Source organism: Myxine glutinosa, chromosome 3, assembly GCF_964187855.1.
Source record: "Myxine glutinosa chromosome 3, kmMyxGlut1.1, whole genome shotgun sequence".
Classification (NCBI taxonomy): Eukaryota; Metazoa; Chordata; class Myxini; order Myxiniformes; family Myxinidae; genus Myxine; species Myxine glutinosa.
In genome coordinates, this window is record NC_136263.1 from 117,576,949 (window position 1) to 117,601,695 (window position 24,747).

Below are 24,747 nucleotides of genomic sequence, written 5' to 3' on the forward strand. Positions count from 1 at the left end.
CTTCCCAGTTCTTTCCACCTCACCACATGCTTTACCACTTGCCATCACCTTCGTCTTTCCGATATTCACCTTCAGACCTTTTGTCTCCATACATTCCTTCCACGTGTTCATCTTTTCCTTCAGTCCATCCATACTTTCCGCAATCAACACCAGATCATCTGCATACAACAACTCCCACGGTAAACCCTCCTTTACGTTCTGAGCCAGCACCTCCATCACAGCTATAAATAGTAGTGGACTTAGTACCGACCCCTGATGCACTCCCACCTTCACCTCAAACTCACCACTGTTCCCGTCCTTCGTCCTTACAGCTGTGCGCGCTCTTTTGTACATTGCCATCACTACTCTGATCAACCATTCCTCCACTCCTAACTTCCTCAATGCCCATGTCAATACTTTGCGTGGAACTCGATCGAATGCTTTCTCCAGATCACCAAACCCAAGAAACAACTTCTTCCTCTTCTCCATGTACTTCTCCTGCAACTGCCTCACAATGAAAAGCGCATCTGTCGTTCCTCTTCCTGGCATAAATCCAAACTGCAATTCGTCGATCTTCACTTTCTTCCTTATCCTCCTCTCCAACACCCTTTCCAATATCTTCATTCCATGCTCCAATAACTTTATCGCTCGGTACGAGCCACACTCCAGAGGGTCACCTTTCCCCTTGTATAGAGGGACGAGGGTACTCAGTTCCCAATCCACTGGAATGCGGCCTTCTTTCACCACCAGATTACAGATCTCTGTCATTCTCTTCACACCCCAACTTCCTGCTGCCTTCAACATATCTCCCACAACTCCCGTCGGCCCTCCCGCTTTTCTACCCTTCATTGCTTTTATCGCTTCCTCAACTTCCTTCTCAGTTATCTTCTCTGCCGGTCCTAAAACTGGGTTACTCTCGATGTTGCCATCCCATTCATTCTCTGTATTCAACAGCATTTCCATATATCTTTTCCATCTTCCTTTAATTCCATCTGGGTCGACAACGATTTGTCCCACTTCATCCTTCAAGCAGCTCACCCCCATCACATCACACCTCTCTTTCGCTATCTGCACCAACACACCAACACCAACACACCCCAGCAAAAAAATAATTAAATAAATAAATCATGAAAAGGATTTATAAATAAATAAAATATATCTAATACTCATTTTGTCTCGCCAACACACCCCAGCAAAAAATAATTAAATAAATAAATCATGAAAGGGATTTATAAATAAATAATATATAACATCCTCATGTCTCACCAACACACCCCAGCAAAAAATAATTAAATAAATAAATCATAAAAAGGATTTATAAATAAAATATATATAACGAATCCTCATTAAGTCTCGCCAACCCACCCCAGCAAAAAAATAATTAAATAAATAAATCATGAAAAGGATTTATAAATAAATAATATATAACTAATCCTCATTACGTCTCGCCAAACCACCCAGGCAAAAAAAAAAAAAAATCATAAAAAGGATTTATAAATAAAAAATATATAACATCCTCATTATGTCTCGCCAATCCACCCCAGCAAAAAAATTAATAAATAAATAAATCATAAAAAGGATTTATAAATAAAAAATATATAACATCCTCATTATGTCTCGCCAATCCACCCCAGCAAAAAAATTAATAAATAAATAAATCATAAAAAGGATTTATAAATAAATAATATGTAACTAATCCGCATTATGTCTCGCCAACCCACCCAAGCAATAAAAAAAAAAAAAAATCATAAAAAGGATTTATAAATAAATAATATATAACTAATCCTCATTTTGCATCGTCTCGCATCTGGTGTCTACTTATTTTACACTTTGCGTTTCGTTTGTGCTCGACGCACACCGTGGGAAAATTGTTGTGAAAACTTTTGTTTTTTAAACATCTTTGTTCAAATTCCAACAGGGATCAAAGGATCATGGAGGAGCTTGTACACGCATCACACGCAGGAGAAAGAGATTGTTAAATATGAGTTTACTTTTACATTAATTACCAGGACATTTGTAGAGCGAGTACAAACATATGGTGCGCGTATATATGGGATTTGAACCTGGTGTCCCCACATCATGCAGAGCCAGGGGTCAGATGGGAACATGGACAGGACGATTGATGTAGACATCTCCCTGGTGTACATAGATGCTGGTATACAGACGAATGGTGTTATGAAGCACATGTGTCGAATGGATGTTTCTTGGCCTCATTATTACAGCTTGATCCATCTGTTTTGTTTGTCGCTCCCATCTGAGCCCTTCCCTCGTGATGACACAGAAATCCCATATATATGCTCGCTGTGTTGATTTATCAATTGTGTCCTCAAGTCTTTGTCAAATAAGTCCCATGTAATGTAATTTCTCAGTGGGTTCAACCGGGGGGACATTTTGTTCCGAGTCTTTCACGAATCGGCTGGCCAGGGCTGTCGTTCAATCGAAGCCGATTTTGGCAGGAAATTGTAGTTTGTTTATGGCGCATCAGGGTGGCTGTTTTATCTCTAGGTCGACATTCCAACCCAGGTGAGACCGCTCAAATGCCAGTGAGTATACCTACGTACCTGTAAGTAATCAGCCATCATCATCCTCAGGAAGATCAATTACAAATAACCTGATTTCATTACAACATTTGTGGGGAGTATCTCGAGTGTCCAGTACGAGGATCACAAGTCGCTAAGAAGTGTTGATGGACATCACGTTGTGTTTTCATCCCAAATTTTCATTCCTTCCTTCCATTCTCCCACCTCGACTCTGCTTCTTACCTTCATCACTTCTTCAATTTCATGAAGCAGCACCGACTCTCATTTTCCATTCTCACGTTTCATATTCATCGTGGAATCCCACACTGTGATTTAGGAATCACAGAACTCCAAAGATAAAATAAAGTGAAACATCTTTAACACGAGGTTGGGGAAGCCTTCGTCCTGCGGTGCAATGAAATAGGCGAAAGGGGTGGGGCTTGGGAGTCGGGAGGGTGTGAGGTAAAAAAAAAAAACTTTAAACACACGAATCCAGAGAAACGTCAAGTTACCCTTTCGGCGGTGATTCCAGGCTCAAGAATACTAACATGACAGTCAGAGTCGAGTTCTTCCCGTGCGCCACGACATCTGTTTGCGCTATTCCATTGGGCAAGTAATGATGTGCAAGTGCAAGGCCTGGTGCTTGGAGCGGAGCCAACCCGGGCCTAGTGGAATGTTATAAGCGCCTGGGCCGTTTGCATGGCCGGCCCGGCAGTGCACAGAGCCGGGACAGAAAGCCTGAGGGTGCCTGGCACGAGCTTAATGGCTGGAGAAATTCCTGCAGAAAGAGACACAGAGAGAGAGGGGGGAGAGGGAGATAAAGCGAGACACAGTGTGCGATGGTGCGGAGAGCTGCCCAGAAATTGTTGCCCATTGCTACGGCTGGCTGGGAACAAGAACTTTTGAACCGTGTTTACGTCGCTCAGGACGGGCTAACCGCACGCATGGAGGCCAGGATGTCGTCACGTGACGGCCGGGATGTCGTCACGTGACGGCCAGGATGGCGTCACGTGGGGGCCGGTGCCTCGGACTCGACGACGGGAGTTTCTGTTTGCGTCATTGCATGAAGCCTGTGTACGCGGTTTGCTGTGCTGCGCTGACGTGTGCGCTTCTCTTTGTCGATGCACATCTCTCTGTGCCTTGTCGCTCTCACGATTTCAAACTTCGGCAATAACACCGCAATCATTCATTCATTCGCTCGTTTTTCATGCCGTCTCGAGCTGCATCGATACCATCCTCGGGCAGTGCCTGCACGTACCGATCCAACAATCTTTAACTTTTGCCAATATAATTCCCACTGATTCATTCTCTACGTCCTTCATTGCTGTGTCGACGTAATACGATCCTCAACCAACTACGATCTACGTAATACCTATCTCTCAAAATTAGAACTTTTGGCAATAACACCTCCATACGACAATGCATGCATTCTCTTATTCATTCATTCGCTGCATCCATGGAAAACGATCATCAACCACTGCATATATAACTATCTCTCAAAATTAGAACTTTTGGCAATAACACCTCCATACGACAATGCATGCATTCTCTTATTCATTCATTCGCTGCATCCACGGAATACGATCATCAACCACTGCATATATAACTATCTCTCAAAATTAGAACTTTTGGCAATAACACCTCCATACGACAATGCATGCATTATCTTATTCATTCATTCGCTGCATCCACGGAAAACGATCATCAACCACTGCATATATAACTATCTCTCAAAATTAGAACTTTTGGCAATAACACCTCCATACGACAATGCTTGCATTATCTTATTCATTCATTCGCTGCATCCACGGAAAACGATCATCAACCACTGCATATATAACTATCTCTCAAAATTAGAACTTTTGGCAATAACACCTCCATACGACAATGCATGCATTATCTTATTCATTCATTCGCTGCATCCACGGAAAACGATCATCAACCACTGCATATATAACTATCTCTCAAAATTAGAACTTTTGGCAATAACACCTCCATACGACAATGCATGCATTATCTTATTCATTCATTCGCTGCATCCACGGAAAACGATCATCAACCACTGCATATATAACTATCTCTCAAAATTAGAACTTTTGGCAATAACACCTCCATACGACAATGCATGCATTATCTTATTCATTCATTCGCTGAATCCACGGAATACGATCATCAACCACTGCATATATAACGATCTCTCAAAATTAGAACTTTTGGCAATAACACCTCCATACGACAATGCATGCATTCTCATATTCATTCATTCGCTGAATCCACGGAATACGATCACCAACCACTGCATATTGTTGCGGATATGGGATTTGCATCCATCCATATCCGCTTGTAAATATTCCCCTATTTCCTCAATACTTCCCAACTCTCCCCAATCCCCCATTCCCTAGTCCCATTTTCTGTAAACAACACTCTGTAGACCCGACCTCCCCCTATTTCCCCCATTAAATGTCGCACCCAGGTTCACCGCATCTCATGTAAGACAACTATAGGACATCTTGCTAGTTATTCTTAGTCTATGTCAGTTAAGGATTCGTTTCCATTAATTCTGACCCTTCGTTGCACCAGAATGTGATTGTATGGCACCGTTAGGAAGTTTAGGACCTCCCAATACCTCCCCGCAGCTCTTCCTCACAGTTCAACAACAACAACAACAACAACAACATCGAGCGCAGGGAGTGCGCGTCCTCACTCCGGCTTGGTAGGAGTGGTGGGAGGGCACCAGGCCTTCCCAACGAGCCGCCATCGGACATGTGCTCGACGGGGTTACCAAACAGGGGCTCCCTGTCGGCTCCTCGTCAAGGGCGGAGCCCGGTAACCCCCGCACCCAATGGAAGCGGCGGACCGGCCCCAGTGGGGCGGAACCAACCAGCCGAGGGCGTGTCACTCCCCGCTGAGCATGCGCAGTGAGAGGGAGGTGACGTCAGATGCGCGCTGAGCTTGGAGCAAGCAAGACCACCTCCGAGCGCTGTGAGACCTCCCTGCATCTTTTGAACCGTGCTTTATCCTGTCCCCGAGCCAAGGTGCACCTTGTGCCATCGACCGACCTGCCCATTCCCGCCATCAATCCCCGTGTGAGTCTACCTTGTCCGTTTGTCCGTGGTCTGTCCGGGAATAGATAAGATTGTATTTAAGTGCCCATCTCTTCTGTGTCTTTACCTCACTCTGCCGTGTAATCTACCCCCTTTTCTCCACCACTGTAATTATACCCTCCTCCAGAGGTCTTGAGAACTGTACCCCTTGCGTCATTTCATCTATCCCAGTCATCGTGTCCCTTCTATCATTGATTTAGCATAGCGCGATTTGGCCAACGTCTGGGTGAATCGGATGTTAGTCGGGGAATAACTGTTCGGTCGTGGAGCCTCCGCTCGGCAAATATAACATCTAAACCGCGGTCCGTAACAATATATAACTATCTCTCAAAATTAGAACTTTTGGCATTAACACCTCCATACGACAATGCATGCATTATCTTATTCATTCATTCGCTGCATCCACGGAAAACGATCATCAACCACTGCATATATAACTATCTCTCAAAATTAGAACTTTTGGCAATAACACCTCCATATGACAATGCATGCATTATCTTATTCATTCATTCGCTGCATCCACGGAAAACGATCATCAACCACTGCATATATAACTATCTCTCAAAATTAGAACTTTTGGCAATAACACCTCCATACGACAATTCATGCATTATCTTATTCATTCATTCGCTGCATCCACGGAATACGATCATCAACCACTGCATAATTATATAACTATCTCTCAAAATTAGAACTTTTGGCAATAACACCTCCATACGACAATGCATGCATTCTCTTATTCATTCATTCGCTGCATCCACGGAAAACGATCATCAACCACTGCACACACACATATATATATATATATATATATATATATATATATATATATATATATATATTGTTACGGTTCGCGGTTAAGGATGTTGTTTGCCGAGCGGAGGCCCCGCGACCTAACAGTTTTTCCCGACTCACCCAATTCACCCAGACGTTGGCCGTATCGCGCCACAGCTATTCAATATGGAAACCTCTAAAGCGACCGAATGTAAAGAGGAAGAAGAAGAAGACGTACGGAGGAATAACAGGTTTTATTATTACACACACAAGCAAAAAGGAGCAGTCACGGTTATGTACAGGGACATGAAAGGAGCAGGCACACAGTGAAATCTTTAGCGTACCTATACAAGCTTAATTAATAAACCCCAGGACAACGTTGAAGACAGACGGACGATCACACTTACACGGGGAAATGCAGGCAGGAATGAATGGCTTGGAGATGGGTGGCTTTTAGAGGCAAGGAAGGTTCAGCGGGTACTGGGCACGGTCGGGCCAGAAGGCACCGCCGTCAAGAAGCCGAGCTTTGGTCCCAAACTGCGCGGGCGAAGTTCCTTTCTCTGTACTGCTGCCTCGTGCGCTCCTTGCGTTGCCCCGGTCCGCTTTTCCTGCAGCGCGGCACATTTCACGGCGGCTCGGTCACACCTGCTCGTCTCCAGCGCATCTCCTGGACCCATCTCCGTAAAAGCTCATCTCAGATCTCCTTGGGGAGCGTCCCGCGGCGGGTTATATAGGCCCCGCCCTTCACCCTTTTCGAACCTTCCCCAAACGTTCTCTCTCCGCCCTCTCAAGCCAAACCCCTCGTTCTGGGTTGGATGAGCAGGGCTGACTTACTCCTGCCCTCTATGACGAGGTGGAGACCCGCCTTTCTTCTTCGGCGTTACCTCGTGCGTAATGGAGTCAAATGCAGCACAGTGGACGGCAGATGGAAATGCAGCAAAGTGCCTAAAGAGGCAATTGCAGCAAAGTGGCGAACCTGGCACTTGGAAGCTGCCATGGGGCATCAGAGGGCCTACTCTTATTTAATTCGGTGCAATGAAGAGTCAAGCTAGTGGGAAACACATCCTTAGCCTACACAGAGAACAAGGGACTAACTATTTAAAAGGATATATCGTGTCCTGTGTGTAGGTTTATGGAATTAACTAAGAGGACGAGCTGCGACCATTCTTTACATTACGAGGGTCAGTTACACACAACAAAACCATACTTTTCACATACGTTACACTTTCTCAAAATTGTTACACTTCTCAAATCCGTTACACTTCTCAAATTCGTTACACTGCACCCTCCTTTCTTCAGGCCCGTACTCGGGCCTATAAAACTTTAACTTAGTGTGACACGTAGGTGTAATTCCCTCTACAATTAACCTGACCCTGAGTGTGACAATTTTAAAACACAAATAAATATGTCCCCCTGCTGCATTGCACCCTGCCTAACAGAATTGCGCCCACAGGATAACCGAATTACGGAATTGTTTTCAAGCTATACATTTATGGTGGGGAGCATTATTTACAGTGATGTTCTTTCTTATTTACAACGCAACCCAGGACCTGTGTTTTTTTCTTTTTTTCTTTTTAGGGAAACAAAGAGAAGGAAATTCCTGTTGGGAGGGAGGAGACAGCACGCATTGCATCGATGCACCAGTACCAATAACACCAAAGCACCCAAAAGCACCCAAATGCACCAACCAGTGCACAGTCATTACTGTTTGCAATAAACACACACAAAAAAAAAACAACTGGTGGTGGTCTTCTTCTTCTCTGCTGGGCCGATGTTCTTCCCGATGTCTTCTTGCTTCATGCGGCCTACTTGGACATATAAAAAGCACAAACCGTGTCCATTTTTATTTAGGTCCACAGGGGCCAACTAAGGGTGGTCCACCTGTTTGGCATAGGTGCCACCTTACCGAGGTCCGCAAGCAAGATTCCCTGGCCACTATGGCCGGTCTCCAACAGAGGTGCCCTGCCCCAGAACCTGGGGTCCATCAAGTGGTACTTGGCCGCAGAACAGCGGTCCATAAAGTGGTACATCAATGCAATGCATGCTGGTTGAGAGGGTCCTGGCACACAAGACGACCTCCGCACGCTCCCCTCAACACCCAGTGGCGCACAGTCCTCAGGTAGGAGACAAAAGGGGGGGAAAGACAGATGAGCGAGGGGTAAGGTCACAAGGGTACACATCAAACAAGGCAATGCAAGGCGAAATGCGTACGGAGAGCGAAATGAGAAAGCTCGTCCCTACCGTACGCCACCCCCCCTGTCACCTACTCTACCCTTGCCCTTACCCCATATTTACAAAATCTACACCTTTACAAATCCGTCGCTACCATCACATCTTCCCCATATTTCCCCTACACCAAATTCGTCTCCACAATCCCTCTATCCAAAATTTGCCATCACCCAATTCATCATCAACCCTCATAAGGAGGAAGAGATGGAACATCAAGGCACAATGTCACACCCACGTCATGATGCGTCTCACATTCCAACATTTGCATCAATAAAAATAATAACTAGAACGGGCACTCGGTAGAGCGCATACCTTCGCCGCAGCTACTGTTCTGTACTTGGTAAAAATACGATTTTGACCTTTTCGTGACCTTGACCTTGACCTTTGACCCGATTGCTCCCAAAATCTAAACAAATGTGTCCCGTATAATAACCAATCATCCCACCAAATTTCATGCAATTCGGTTGAATACTTTTTGAGTTATGCGAATAACATACACACACACACACAGACATACAAACAAAACTAGAACGGGCACTCGGTAGAGCGCATACCTTCGCCGCAGCTATGGTAAAAATACGATTTTGACCTTTTCGTGACCTTGACCTTGACCTTTGACCCGATTGCTCCCAAAATCTAATCAAATGTGTCCCGTATAATAACCAATCATCCCACCAAATTTCATGCAATTCGGTTGAATACTTTTTGAGTTATGCGAATAACATACACACACACACAGACATACAAATAAATACACAGCGATCAAAACATAACCTTCCGCTTTTGCGAAGTTAAACATAACCTTCCGCTTTTGCGAAGGTAAAAACCACCTGGCATGGTGTGGAGTACCTGTCACCTCAGGTGAGTGGATGCAGATGGTGCAAGGAGATTTTCATCCTAACTACTTTCTAAATGACATTAACATGCTTTACACTACCCGGGGTCTTTCCCTGCCAATCCATTGGCCAACTTACACTATGGGTTCTAAAAACCAATTCCCATTGACCAAACTGTGGTGCTTCTCCATTTTGGGGTCTCACTCCCCCGATTCATCTCCCGGTGCCCTTGCACAATTTCTGGGCTGAGACGTGTAGCTCTCCCAGCAGGTCTACCCACCTGCACACCTCCACCACTGTAGTTGCCACCCGAGCTTACCTAGCTCCTCACCCTAACCTAACTAACTGGGGAAGGCCCCTCCTGGCTCTGTCACCCCACTCGGTGCCCTCTGGCACTGGGCTACCCGGGTCTGTCCTCCGGATCCTCGGGCCCCATCCACAACTACCGGCTCCCAGAGCCCACCTGCGGCCTCACCTGGCCGACATCCTCACAGTGGTGGAGTGCCCAAACCAACTACACACACTAACAGGCTACACGCCCAGCCATTTCCACAACACTAATGCACCCATCCAAATACCATTCTTCCACCACGCACCACAGATGCCAATATCCAACCACAATTTACCTATACCCTCTATCTAACACTTACACTACCCTCCCCGGGTATTCGTGATGGGGGTCCATCCTTCCCCCACTCACACCTTCGCACCATCCACTCCACTCCATAGTTTCCACCATACTCACTCCACGACCATCCATTCCAATACTCCATATACTCCACACTCCATGTATTCCACATTCCATGTATTTCCCACAACCATTTATTCCATACACCTGTTGGTGCACACCTGTGCACTCACACCTGGTGCCACCTGCACCCTCTTTCCTTCCTGGACCATTTGGTCAACACCACACGCAATCACCACTACTCCCTCATACACTGCTCCATACACCTGTTCAGTTGCACACCTGTGCAATTATACCTGGTGCCACCTGCACCCTCCTTCCTTCCTGGACCATTTGGTCAACACAACACACATCACCATCACCATCACTCAAACACTGTTCCATACACCTGTCCAGTTGCACACCTGTGCAATCTCACCTTTTAACCATACACATGGCATCATCTGAACTACCTACTCCCCTCTGAAACTTGCGCTTCCCAGTTGCCCCTTACATTATTGCGCTCCCTCGTCATTATCATCCACACTAATCTACCTACGTCCCCACTACAGGTATCATTGTCACTAACTAATCTTAACGTCACCTAAGGTCATCTTCTAGGTCCCTACACATTATCCAAACCTTCCCTCGGCGAGCTTACACTGCCATAAACCCCATACATCTAGTGCTCCTTTGCCCCCCTTGTGAGGGATGACAGAGTTGCCATCCCACCACATCGGGGACGTCCCACTATCAATTTTGCTTACCAAATTCCAACCAATCAAAAATTTTCCAATTACTGCCAATTCTATTCACTATTCTAAATTTCGTATCAAATCACTATCACTATCACCATCATCACAGTCCACTCACTCGTGCCTCTCGGTGCGCCAATTCACTTCCACAACCCGGCTTCGTAAAGCCGAGCAATGAATGCGGGTTGTTTGGTGCCGGCGGCTGGATACGTCCGGCACTCGGTGCAGGGAAGGACGCTTACCCGGGCCGAGATCCCACGCACCACCTCGGCACGGAGCCATCCAATTGCCCGATCTCGACCTGCCGGAACGCCTTAACAAAAAGGGGTCGCCATGACGACCCTTCCTATCGGGCTGCCCGCTCCGCCTAGTGGAGCACGGACGCGGCCGTTCCAAACGCGGCCCAGCGTGGATCACGTACGGCGGTCCTTTCGAACCCGCCGTGGTTCGGATCCCCGCTGGTCCTCGCGGCACGCGAAGCTGCCCGACGCGCACCGAGGGCCTGATTCGGCTAAATGTCGTTCTAACCGCTAACCCGGTTACCGTCGATGCCTCACCTGCATGCTTACACGCATACGCTACCCCTTTCACCCTCACTGAGCTCGATGCTCCAACGCCGCCCGTACACCCCGCATACTTCGTTATTCCACTCGTTCTTTCGCTCACAGACTTGGTCACAACCTGACCACCGAACACCTTGGCACACACTCGTCATTCGCACACCTCACCAACACACCTCTTCGCGCCCCCTCCTCGGTCACCTCCTCCGTGACAATCACAGGGGTGCTCTCACTCGCACACCCAACCACGTGCCTCACTACCAACTCAAGTGTGCATTCCCACACACGCTCTACCATTCCAGGTGTGCATTCTTCCATTCCAGGTGTACATCCTCTCTCACCTGTCACAACCAACTCATGCTCCGTGTCACTCGCACTACTCTCACCTCCATTCTTGACAACGAACTCACCCTTACTCTCGACAGCGCACTCTTTCCTCATGCACCTGTCTGTTACACGCCTTTCGCACGCACACTCTCCCGTTACACCCTCTGTAACACTCACCACAGGTGTGCATTCTCCCTTACTCTTGACAGCGCACTCTTTCCCCATGCACCTGTCCGTTACACACCTTTCTCGCGCACCCTCTTACGCACACTCTCCCTTTACATCCTCTGTAACACTCATCACAGGCGTGCATTCTCCCTTACTCTTGACAGCGCACTCTTTCCCCATGCACCCGTCCGTTACACACCTTTCTCGCGCATCCTCTTGCGCACACTCTCCCGTTACTTCCTCCGTAACACTCACCACAGGTGTACACTTTCTTGTTGCATCCTCTGTAACACTCCTCACTACGCGCTTCCATGTGCTCCCTCGCACACGCGCTACGACCGACTCACTCTCGACAGCACACTCACTCCTTGGCGTGCACTTTTTCCTCACACACCCCAGAGTCGGACATTCTCGCACACCTCCTCCTTCGCACACCGTACCTGTCGCACACTTCACCAACGGCCTCTCACGAACACCCGGATCCAAATCAACCCCCAAGCCGACTGAAGCTTTCCTCACATCATATGCATTTCCGAATATATCGCCACTCACTTTGGCACCTCGTCTCCGCACCTCCTTCACTACCTGCAAACTCTTTATTTGGTTAGTGAGCACAACATCACGATTTGAGCACCGACCTTGAACATATTCCATCACCTCCTCCTGTATTTCTCTCTTAGTTTCCGTCCGTCTCTTTTTAATTACACTCACCCCCTCTTCCACCTCCTTTATCTTTTGCTTCACCTCTTTTATTTCCCGGTGCGTTTCCTCAGTTTTGTCCTCTAAGGCTACCTTGACCGTTTCTATGTGCGTCCTCACCTGCCGGTCCTTCGTCTCCATTACTTCTGTCACCTCATCCAACCTCGTTGTCAGTCCCTCACGTACTATCTGACATTGCCTCTGTGTCGCTATCAAGTCATTTTGAATGTCGTTTTGTGTCGCTTTTAACCCCCCTAGTACCGCAGTGTTCTTTTCCACTTGGTCCACGAGTTCCTTTTGTCCCACTGTCAGCTGTTCTACTCCCCTCGTCAGACCCTCTATTCCCCCTTGTAATCTCGCCGTATTATTCCTCACTTCTTTCTCCATCCGCTTTTCACCTCGCTTTACCTCCTCACGTACCCCCGAGACCTCCTCACTTACACCTCGTCGTATCTCCTCTTTCATCTCCGCCCTCTCTTTTGTAGATGCCACCCTCATCTGTCCCAATTAATCCCTCTGAGCATCCAATTTGGTTTCTACCCAGATTTTTACCTCCTCTATCTGCTCTCCCATTTGTTTAATTTCTCGGGCGGATTGCTCCCCTATCTCCCGCAATTTGCCTTCCATCCTATTTTCTAACCCCATTAACCCATTTTTCACCCCCTCTATCTGATTCTCCTGGGCAGCCATTCTATTTTCCACCCCCGTTAACCCATGTTTCACCCCCTCTATCCCATTGTCTAAACCCTCAAATTTATTTCCCATATTGTTTAACCCGTCTCTTAATTGCTCACTAGTACCTCTCGCTTCGTCCCTCAATCGCTCACTATCAGCCTTCGCCTCGTCCCTCATCGCCCCCATTTTGTCTCCCAGCCCCCTGTTCTCTTCCATGAGGGCCCGCATTTGCAGCATGAATAGGCCCCAATCCATCGGGGGCGCTGCTACGGTCGCGGGCGCGGCAAAATTTGGTGCCGCTACACCCACGTGCGCGAGGACGCCATTTTGCGTGCCTGAAACCTCGTGCGCGAGAACGCCATTTTGTGCGCCTGATACCCCCTCAACCACATTGCCAATGTTCTCCTCCTCTCTTTCATCCACATACATTTCCCCAAGGTCCTGGGTCGATTCTACCCTGTCTATCTCTCCCACCGGCATCCCGTCGCCTTGACCAGCCATGGCGCGATTTCAAAATTCGGGTTTTGTAAAACAAAAGCAATTTCGGTAGTTTGTAATTTTGAGCGCGTTAAACGCTTCAGGTCCGAATCCGACACTTCTGACACCAATTGTTACGGTTCGCGGTTAAGGATGTTGTTTGCCGAGCGGAGGCCCCGCGACCTAACAGTTTTTCCTGACTCACCCGATTCACCCAGACGTTGGCCGTATCGCACCACAGCTATTCGATATGGAAACCTCTAAAGCGACCGTATGTAAAGAGGAAGAAGAAGAAGACGTACGGAGGAATAACAGGTTTTATTATTACACACACAAGCAAAAAGGAGCAGTCACGGTTATGTACAGGGACATGAAAGGAGCAGGCACACAGTGAAATCTTTAGCTTACCTATACAAGCTTAATTAATAAACCCCAGGACAACGTTGAAGACAGACGGACGATCACACTTACACGGGGAAATGCAGGCAGGAATGAATGGCTTGGAGATGGGTGGCTTTTAGAGGCAAGGAAGGTTCAGCAGGTACTGGGCATGGTCGGGCCAGAAGGCAGCGCCGTCAAGAAGCCGAGCTTTGGTCCCAAACTGCGCGGGCGAAGTTCCTTTCTCTGTACTGCTGCCTCGTGCGCTCCTTGCATTGCTCCGGGCCGCTTTTCCTGCAGCGCGGCACGTTTCACAGCGGCTCGGTCACACCTGCTCGTCTCCAGCGCATCTCCTGGACCCATCTCCATAAAAGCTCATCTCAGATCTCCTTGGGGAGCGTCCCGCGGCGGGTTATATAGGCCCCGCCCTTCACCCTTTTCGAACCTTCCCCAAACGTTCTCTCTCCGCCCTCTCAAGCCAAACCCCTCATTCTGGGTTGGATGAGCAGGGCTGACTTACTCCTCCCCTCTATGACGAGGTGGAGACCCGCCTTTCTTCTTCGGCGTTACCTCGTGCGTAATGGAGTCAAATGCAGCACAGTGGACGGCAGATGGAAATGCAGCAAAGTGCCTAAAGAGGCAATTGCAGCAAAGTGGCGAACCTGGCACTTGGAAGCTGCCATGGGGCGTCAGAGGGCCTACTCTTATTTAATTCGGTGCAATGAAGAGTCAAACTAGTGGGAAACACATCCTTAGCCTACAGAGAATAAGGGACTAACTATTTAAAAGGATATATCGTGTCCTGTGTGTAGGTTTATGGAATTAACTAAGAGGACGAGCTGCGACCATTCTTTACATTACGAGGGTCAGTTACACACAACAAAACCATACTTTTCACATTCGTTACACTTTCTCAAAATTGTTACACTTCTCAAATCCGTTACACTTCTCAAATTCGTTACAATATATATATATATATATATATATATATATATATATATATATATATATATATATATATATATATATATATATATATATATAGATCTATATATATATATCTATATATATATATATATATATATATATGTATATATATATGTATGTATGTATGTATGTATGTATGTATGTATATATATATATATATATATATATATATATATATATATATATATATATATATATATATATATATAAATATATATATATATATACACTAGCTTGGCTCGGCTCGTTGCGCTCGCCTCACCAAGCGTCGATACTGAGGAACGGGCTTATTTTAGCTGAGGATAATGACTGTACCTGAGTTGCTGTGTTGTCATGATTTACACCAATCATAATACAAACAATTATTTTGCACAAATGTATTTGTTGTGTTTGTGAGATTACATTTTTATAAGCAATTTAGGTTGCAGATTTAGGTTGAATGTTTTTTTTTCAAGAAAGAACCCCTCAGCACACACATAGGGGAGGGGTAGGTGTAGACTGGAAGTTTGGGACGATTACACCTCACCACCAAGTAATTTAAAACACCTCACAGCCATAAAACACGTAATAAAAACACCTCACCACCACAAAATTGAAAACACCTCCCCACCAAGTAATTCAAAACACCTCACCACCAAGTAATTTAAAACACCTCACAGCCATAAAACACGTAATAAAAACACCTCACAGCCATAAAACACGTAATAAAAACACCTCACAGCCACGAAATTAAAAACACCTCACAGCCATAAAACACGTAATAAAAACACCTCACAGCCATAAAACACATAATAAAAGCACCTCACCACCACGAAATTAAAAACACCTCACAGCCATCAAACACGTAATAAAAACACCCCACAGCCATAAAACACGTAATAAAAACACCTCACAGCCATAAAACACGTAATAAAAGCACCTCACCACCACGAAATTAAAAACACCTCACAGCCATCAAACACGTAATAAAAACACCCCACAGCCATAAAACACGTAATAAAAACACCTCACAGCCTTAAAACACGTAATAAAACACCTCACAGCCATAAAACACGTAATAAAAACACCTCACAGCCTTAAAACACGTAATAAAACACCTCACAGCCATAAAACACGTAATAAAAACACCTCACAGCCATAAAACATGTAATAAAAACACCTCACAGCCATAAAACACGTAATAAAAACACCTCACAGCCATAAAACACGTAATAAAAACACCTCACAGCCATAAAACACGTAATAAAAACACCTCAGCCATAAAACACGTAATAAAAACACCTCACAGCCATAAAACACGTAATAAAAACACCTCACCACCACGAAATTAAAAACACCTCACAGCCATAAAACATGTAATAAAAACACCTCACAGCCATAAAACATGTAATAAAAACACCTCACAGCCACAAATTTAAAAACACCACACAGCCATAAAACACATAATAAAAACACCTCACAGCCATAAAACACGTAAAAAAACACCTCACAGCCATAAAACACGTAATAAAAACACCTCACAGCCATAAAACACGTAATAAAAACACCTCACCACCACGAAATTAAAAACACCTCACAGCCATAAAACACGTAATAAAAACACCTCACCACCACGAAATTAAAAACACCTCACAGCCATAAAACACGTAATAAAAACACCTCACAGCCATAAAACACGTAATAAAAACACCTCACAGCCATAAAACACGTAATAAAAACACCTCACCACCACGAAATTAAAAACACCTCACAGCCATAAAACACGTAATAAAAACACCTCACAGCCATAAAACACGTAATAAAAACACCTCACCACCACGAAATTAAAAACACCTCACAGCCATAAAACACGTAATAAAAACACCCCACAGCCATAAAACACGTAATAAAAACACCTCACAGCCTTAAAACACGTAATAAAAACACCTCACCACCACGAAATTAAAAACACCTCACAGCCATAAAACACGTAATAAAAACACCTCACAGCCATAAAACACGTAATAAAAACACCTCACAGCCATAAAACACGTAATAAAAACACCTCACCACCACGAAATTAAAAACACCTCACAGCCATAAAACACGTAATAAAAACACCTCACCACCACGAAATTAAAAACACCTCACAGCCATAAAACACGTAATAAAAACACCCCACAGCCATAAAACACGTAATAAAAACACCTCACAGCCATAAAACACGTAATAAAAACACCTCACCACCACGAAATTAAAAACACCTCACAGCCATCAAACACGTAATAAAACACCCCACAGCCATAAAACACGTAATAAAAACACCTCACAGCCTTAAAACACGTAATAAAACACCTCACAGCCATAAAACACGTAATAAAACACCTCACAGCCATAAAACACGTAATAAAAACACCTCACAGCCATAAAACACGTAATAAAAACACCTCACAGCCATAAAACACGTAATAAAAACACCTCACCACCACGAAATTAAAAACACCTCACAGCCATAAAACATGTAATAAAAACACCCCACCACCACGAAATTAAAAACACCTCACAGCCATAAAACATGTAATAAAAACACCTCACCACCACGAAATTAAAAACACCTCACAGCCATAAAACATGTAATAAAAACACCTCACCACCACGAAATTAAAAACACCTCACAGCCAAAAAACACATAAAGAAACACCTCACAGCCACGAATTTAACAACACCTCACCACCACGTCATTTAAAAACACCTCACCACCAAGTCATTTAAAAACACCTCACCACCAAGTAATTCCAAACACCTCACTACCACGTCATTTAAAAACACCTCACCACCAAGTAATTCCAAACACCTCACCATCACGTCATTTAAAAACACCTCACCACCAAGTAATTCCAAACACCTCACCACCACGTCATTTAAAAACACCTCACCACCAAGTAATTCCAAACACCTCACCACCACGTAATTCAAAACACCTCACTACCACCTAATTCAAAACACATCACCCCCACGTAATTATAAATACCTCACCACCACTTAATTCAAAACACCTCACCACCATGTGATTTTAAAACACCTCACCACCACGCCATTTAAAAACACCTCACCACCACATAATTCAAAATACCTCACCACCACGCGATTCAAAATCACCACAAACTTATCAAAAACACTTCACAACCACGGAAACAAAAGTTTGAGGGAGTCGTTAAGTGAGAATACAGACACAGCCCAGATGTGTAGACATATAGATAAATGAGTGTACCCGAGTTGCCGTTTTGTCATGGTTTAAACCAATCATAATTCAAAGAATTATTTGGCACAAATGTATTTGTAATATATGTGATATCACATTTTATAAACAATTGAAGTTGAAAAAAAAAATTCCCGAAAAAATTCCCCCCAAAAAAAGAAAATTGGAATTTTTTTTTTAATACCCTTAGGACATACCGACGGGAGAGATATGTGCATACCAGAAGTTTGGTACGATTTCACAAGAGTTTGAGAAAGTAGTTCAGTGGCAACACAAGACATGACAACACAACACAGGACAGGACAGACACTGCACAGATACATATATATATATATAGATACCTATCTCTCAAAATTAGAACTTTTGACAATAACACCTCCATACGACCATGCATGTATTCTCTTATTCATTCCTTCATTCGCTCCATCCACGGAATACGATCATCAACCACTGCTTGTATATATATATATATATATATATATATATATATATATATATATATATATATATATATATATATATATATATATCTGTCTCTCGAAATTTGAATTTTTGGCAATAACAACTCCATGCGACCACGTGCAATAACAACTCCACATGCCTTCTCTCATTCATTCTCTTCGCCATTCATTGCTGCATCGGAGATCCTCGACCACAGCGTGCAGCGGATCAGACATCTCCGCGCCACATCTCCAAGTTTATATAGCAGGCTATCCTCCACCATACCCGTAGTATCGCCGGATAGGCAAACAGCCAAGACAGATCTCACAACAAGTTAGTTTATTTAATTTGATGCGGACGATGCAGCACACCTGATGGTTTCTAAGATGTCCTGGCGGTTGGTTTGGGATTTTCCTCGCTTTAAGACCTCTTGTGTATCTATGTATGTGTAAAGGTGTTAATTGTTAACTCATGACTGTGTCGATCTCTTTTCAAGGCTTGCGTCACCAATGTCCTTTGTTTGGTTACGGTCTCACCTCGACACCCAGAATGTGTCGTGATCCATGTAAATGGCCGTGGCTTGTGTAAATGTCCGTATCAAAGGGATCTAAGGGGGTGTGTAAAGGATCAAAGAGGTTTAATGTGGTGTAAAGGGTCAAAAGGGTCTAAGGGGTTAAAAGGGTCAGAGGGTTAAGGGGGGTGTAAAGGGTGTAAGGGGATGTAAACGGTCAAAGGGGTGTAAAGGGTCAAAGGGATCTAAGAGGCTGTAAAGGGTCAAAGGGGTGTAAGTGGTGTAAAGGGTCGAAAGGGGTTTAAAGGGTCTAAAGTGTGTAGTGTAAGGGGTCTAAACATACAGTCACGTGAAAAAGTAAGTACACCCCATGTAAAGTTTTGACTTTTTCAACATATTTCAACATACAGCGATTTGATCTTCATTTCAACAATATTGATAGATAAAGGTGATATAATATAACAAATATCATGAAACATTTACCTTTTGTAGTCCATTGTATAATTTAAATAAACATAAATGCAAATTTCGCATGTGGAAAAAGTAAGTACACCCTTGGCTCTAATAGGTGGTATTGCCCCTTTTGGCAGAAACAACCTCAAGTAGGCGTTTCTTATAACTGTCTACCAGTCTCTGACATCGACTGGGAGAAATTTTTGCCCACTCCTCCATGCAGAATTCTTTCAGCTGTGCGATGTTTGAGGGGTTTCTTGCATGCACAGCTCGTTTCAAATTCCCCCACAACATCTCGATGGGATTTAGATCCAGGCTTTGACTTGGCCATTCCAGAACCCTCCATTTCTTTCTTTTCAGCCATTCCTTGGTGGATTTACTGGTATGTTTAGGGTCATTGTCATGTTGCAAGGTCCACCTTCGGTTGAGCTTCAACTTCCAACAGATGGCCTCACATTATCCTCAAGCACCCTCTGGTACAATGAAGAATTCAGAGTGGATTCTATGATGGTGAGCTGCCCAGGCCCTGATACAGCAAAGCTGCCTCAAACCATAATATTTCCACCACCATGCTTTACAGTTGGTATCAGGTTCTTGTGGTGAAATGCTGTCTTTGGTTTTTTGCCAAACATGTCTTTTGGTACTGTGGCCAAATAGCTCTACCTTTGACACGTCTGTCCAGAGCACATTGTTCCAGAAGTGCTGGTCTTTGCCGAGGTGTTCATTGGCAAACTTTAGTCTTGCCCTGATGTTCTTTCTGGACAGCAAAGGTTTCCTCCTGGCACACCTCCCATGTAGATCAAATTTGTGCAGCATCTTTCTAATGGTAGACTCGTGCACTTTGACATCAACAGTGGCAAGAGCTACCTGTAGGTCGTGTGATGACATTCTGGGGTTCTTAGAGACTTATGTCAGCATCTTGCGGTCTGCTCTCGGGCTGAACTTGCTGGGGCGGCCCGGCCTGAACAAGTTGGCAGTTGTTTGGAATCTTCTCCACTTGTAGACGATCTTCCGGACAGTCGAATGATTGATTTCAAATTGTTTGGAGATCTTTTTAAATCCCTTCCCAGACTCGTAGGCATCTATAGCCTTCTTTATGAAGGCCTCAGAGAGCTCTTTTGATCTAGGCATGGTGACGCCACACACTTCAACAACAAATAGCAAACCAAACTAAATGTCTGAGGTTTAAATAAGACAGGTTCCTCCAAGATCCTCTCTAACGATGTTCTAATCATTTGCACCTGAGCTGGTGCACCTGATTCTAATTGTAGGTATTTGAAGTAGTGATAAATGTAGGGGTGTACTTACTTTTTCCACATGCGAAATTTGCATTTATGTTTATTTAATTTATACAATGGACTACAAAATGTAAATGTTTCATGATATTTGTTATATTATATCACCTTTATCTCTCAATATTGTTGAAATGAAGATCAAATAGCTGTATGTTGAAATATGTTGAAAAAGTCAAAACTTTACATGGGGTGTACTTACTTTTTCACCTGACTGTACATATACAGCTAAACATACATATACACTAAGGTATAAATATACAGCTGGTCCATGGATGGTCTCTCATCCTGCGTGGAGGTTCCTACACGTGATACTGGGAGCTCCTCCATTAGGTAATGTGGAAGGAAACATGATGCTGTATGTGGGTGGGATGTGACTTTAATCGATCCAAATGGTGGTGAAAGAGAGAAGGTAAACATGGAAGAAAAACAGGTTTGCAAGGGCCCATATACATATTACGTATGCAAAGAGAATGAATTGAGAAAAATGAAAGTGAAAGGACAGGAGGTTCTTCGCAGATAGGTGGAATTGAGGAATGGGGGAAAGCACGGCATTCTTTGGGGGTAGAGCAAAGGGAATGGGGCTGTGTAAGAAGTATTTGGGTCATGATTGCGCTCACCAATTGCCTCTTATAAAGCTTTGCTGTTTTGTTTGTTCTGATGTCAAATGTGCCCAATATGGTACTCTGTGGCCAATCTCAAACGTTTTCAAACTGTTTGCTTCTGAATCACATGACACATCCCACTTCGGCTTGCGTGATGACGTATGAGTAACGCAGGGCAAGATGCCTCCCGTCGGGAGAGGTAGGACATTTTAAATCAAAATCTATCAGCCAGATCATCATACACCATCAGCCAGATCATCATACACCATCAGCCAGATCATCATACACCATCAGCCAGATCATCATACACCATCAGCCAGATCATCATACACCATCAGCCAGATCATCATACACCATCAGCCAGATCATCATACACCATCAGCCAGATCATCATACGCCATCAGCCAGATCATCATACGCCATCAGCCAGATCATCATACACCATCAGCCAGATCATCATACACCATCAGCCAGATCATCATACACCATCAGCCAGATCATCATACACCATCAGCCAGATCATCATACACCATCAGCCAGATCATCATACACCATCAGTAGATCATCAAACACCATCAGCCAGATCATCAAACACCATCAGCCAGATCATCATACACCATCAGCCAGATCATCATACACCATCAACCAGATCATCATACACCATCAGCCAGATCATCATACACCATCAGCCAGATCATCATACACCATCAGCCAGATCATCCTACACCATCAGCCAGATCATCAAATACCATCAGCCAGATCATCATACACCATCAGCCAGATCATCATACACCATCAGCCAGATCATCAAACACCATCAGCCAGTTCATCATACACCATCAGCCAGATAATCATACACCATCAGCCAGATCATCATACACCATCAGCCAGATCATCAAACACCATCAGCCAGATCATCATACACCATCAGCCAGATCATCATACACCATCAGCCAGATCATCATACACCATCAGCCAGATCATCATACACCATCAGCCAGATCATCATACACCATCAGCCAGATCATCAAATACCATCAGCCAGATCATCATACACCATCAGCCAGATCATCATACACCATCAGCCAGATCATCATACACCATCAGCCAGATCATCAAACACCATCAGCCAGTTCATCATACACCATCAGCCAGATCCTCATACACCATCAGCCAGATCATCATACGCCATCAGCCAGATCATCAAACACCATCAGCCAGATCATCATACACCATCAGCCAGATCATCATACACCATCAGCCAGATCATCATACACCATCAGCCAGATCATCATACACCATCAGCCAGATCATCATACACCATCAGCCAGATCATCATACACCATCAGCCAGATCATCATACACCATCAGCCAGATCAACATACACCGTCAGCCAGGTCATCATACACCATCAGCCAGATAATCATACACCAACAGCCAGATCATCATACACCATCAGCCAGAGATCCATCCCCTGCAGACATTCTGTATATTGAACCCAGACAGACGAAGCTATGGGGAGGAACAACTTGTCCCACCTTACTGTACTTATAGTTGGACAAACCAATGCGTAATCAGAGCCTAATCCATATGAGATTTTATCAATAAGTCTGTGGCCTAATATAGAGTAAGAAAGGTAAGTTAATAATAATGATTTAACCCTCAAACTAGTGAAAAATGTGAAAAAATAAACTTTATGCAATAATGACTGTGGGATAGCATTGGCATCCACACAATATTCACGAGGTTTGGTTGAAATTGAATGCAGTTCAGAGGTTAGTAACGCATCAGAGGTTCTTGGCTTGGAGGTAACCAATGGAGCAACCCTGCTGCCCCATGACCTGTCTTTGTAAACTCTGTTGATCGACGACCTGGCTCAAAATCACTGGATCTGTGCAATCCCTATGTCTGGTCATATTACAGGGAAAAATATTGAGAGGAATCCCAGGAGTATTCTGACTTTGATCTGCACCCAGACCTCAGAGACCGCTGCTGCATGGTCTACATTGAGGTGTTCTGTCAATGATTGCAGATTTCATTCTCATCTCAGAAGAAGAAGCGTGCATTTCTTCAAGGTTATTTTGTGAGGGTTTATACGCTTGCAGGAAAGAGAACACGCGTAAGGAAATAGTAGAAATGCAGGTTCGGGATCACATGACTCTTGTTGGATTTGAGCCAAGCGCTACAAAAGCAACTGCTAAGTCATTTATCCGCAGCTTCACTCACAACAGTTACACTTTTGCTCTTTTCAGACATAGTTATGACCTTGAGTAATAATTATTTAAAATAGTAGTACAACTTGATGAGTTTAACCGCTGGCGCAATTTTGCCTTTTTATAAAATTTCCAACTTTCCTTCCAACACCAAGACCTTTTCTCTTTGTACTACTCTAGGTGCCCACGTTTTTACACAACTCATTCTGGAATCCCGCCGGGAGGTGCAGCCCCAACTCTACCGATGCCAAGTCACATGGCCGCAAGGCCGGGAAGCTGCCTCGTGCTGAACCTAACACGCACGGGGCTTTTGGCTCTAATCCTAGCCTGGCCCCAAGTCAAACACTGGCTGAAAGTCCCTCGAGCTGGACGACTGTGGAGCTTGAATGTGGAACTGAAGGAGGAGCAAAGGCTCTAAGCCCTCAATCCAGTTGGCTAGTAGCCCAGAAAGAGAGAGGCCAGATAATTGAAGACCTGGCTTTAGTGCCTGCAAACTATCTGGCAGCCACTGCAATACACGCGGATGTGAGAGGTGCCAAAAAAAATGAAGCTTGTTTTTATCTCGTTTGTCACTGAGCCTTATAAGCTAGCTACGATTAATCACTGCCTTGCGACTATGACAGGAGCTGCAGATATATATACCTGAGGCAACCTTTCGGGATGATGTGCAGAACGAAGGCGTTCAAAGTTGAATTTGCTGTAAAGATTTGTAATTTGTCTTTCTTACAAGTTCGATTTATACACATCAACTCTTGCTTAACACAGGTTAAGTTTCTAGTTCTAGTCGGTTGCTTGACCTGCATTTACAAAGTTGAAGAAGATTCTTTAAAAAAGCAAAAACAAAGTTGATCCAATTTTTT